The sequence below is a fragment of the Nerophis ophidion genome, linkage group LG10 (genome assembly GCF_033978795.1).
Source record: "Nerophis ophidion isolate RoL-2023_Sa linkage group LG10, RoL_Noph_v1.0, whole genome shotgun sequence".
Lineage (NCBI taxonomy): Eukaryota > Metazoa > Chordata > Actinopteri > Syngnathiformes > Syngnathidae > Nerophis > Nerophis ophidion.
Window position 1 is genome coordinate 36,081,899 of NC_084620.1, and position 1,348 is coordinate 36,083,246.

At 46.8% G+C, this 1,348-nt stretch overlaps 1 long non-coding RNA gene across 1 annotated transcript; it reads right to left on the minus strand.

Annotated features, from left to right (window-relative positions):
* Window positions 1-320: 320 nt before the first annotated feature.
* On the minus strand, window positions 321-817 carry LOC133559900 (uncharacterized). Its single transcript, XR_009808318.1, has 2 exons — window positions 677-817; window positions 321-581 (listed from the first exon to the last, which is right to left on the minus strand). It is a non-coding gene; the product is annotated as an uncharacterized LOC133559900 (long non-coding RNA).
* Between the last annotated feature and the right edge of the window lie 531 nt (window positions 818-1,348).

Sequence of the window (1,348 nt, forward strand, 5' to 3'; positions counted from 1 at the left end):
CCGTACTGCCCTAAATCTCTACCATATATAGATAATTTTCTGACGTCATCCGGTGAAAAAGTGTCAAAGGACAGCAAATTCCAAACGGCGTGTTTGGAAAAAATAAAGTCTGAAGGAAGGCTCGATTGTTGTATTAATATCTGAGGACGGTTTGAAATTAAATTTTCGGGACTTTTGCAGGTCCCGAATACACAACAGCAGGTACCAATTGGTTATAAATGTTTTGCATAAAAGGGACCCTTCAAGTTCATTTGAATTATTAATTAATCATGATTCTGTTATGTACGTGAGGACTGGAAGGAGACGACACCACAAAAGACTTAAGGTTACCAGGTTTATTGTAACCTTTGATGATTGTGTGGGATGTGTATGCTACTCTAAGTAATGGTTGCATGATTAAGTGTAAAGTTAACCATGTGAATAAAACAAGAGGATGTTGTACATGCGTGTTGAATGAAAGCTTTGTCTGGTCAAGGAGGGGTAGGCACAAGGAAGATCCGGGGACAGGCAGGAGGTTGAGGGCAGGCGGCAAGCCATCAAGGTCCGAGTCCAGGCGAGTGATCGAGGATCGAGGGAGGCAACTGCAAGGAGGACAAGGGACAAGTCAATGAGGCAAAAAGGCACAAGACAAAAGGAGGCGAGGACAACGAGAGGAAATCCAGAGACGTATGCTTACTACTAGAGTTAACGAGTTCCGGTGCAGGATCCAAAGGAGTGACTGGATTTTATGCTGTCCTTCTGATTACTGCCAGGTGCTCTGATGACAGGCAGCCTACAGCTGCGGCGAAGCGTGGGCGTGGTGTGCATGGCGTGTCCTGGCATGCTGCCAGAAGAAGTAGGGGAATCAGCTGCGGGAGAATCCTGGGTTCGAATACGCGCCGTGACAGATTTATCAATATCTATCCATTTTTTACCGCTTGTCCCTTTTGGGGTCGCTGGGGGTGCTGGAGCCTATTTCAGGTGCATTCGGGCGGAAGGCAGGGTACACCCTGGACAAGTCGCCACCTAACCGCAGGGCCAACACAGATGGACAGACAACATTCACACTCACATTCACACACTAGGGATCATTTAGTGTTGCCAATCAACCTATCCCCAGGTGCATGTCTTTGGAGGGGGGAGGAAGCAGGAGTACCTGGAGGGAACCCACGCATTCTCGGGGAGAACATGCAAACTCCACACAGAAAGATCTCGAGCCCGAGATTGAACTCAGGACTACTCAGGACCTTCGTATTGTGAAGCACATGCACTAATATCTACATTTTATTAATAAAAAAAAAATGATGGTTTGACTGTCCTGACCCTGCATGACAGTGTTGGGCTGTTAGTTGTTATGTTCCATCCATCA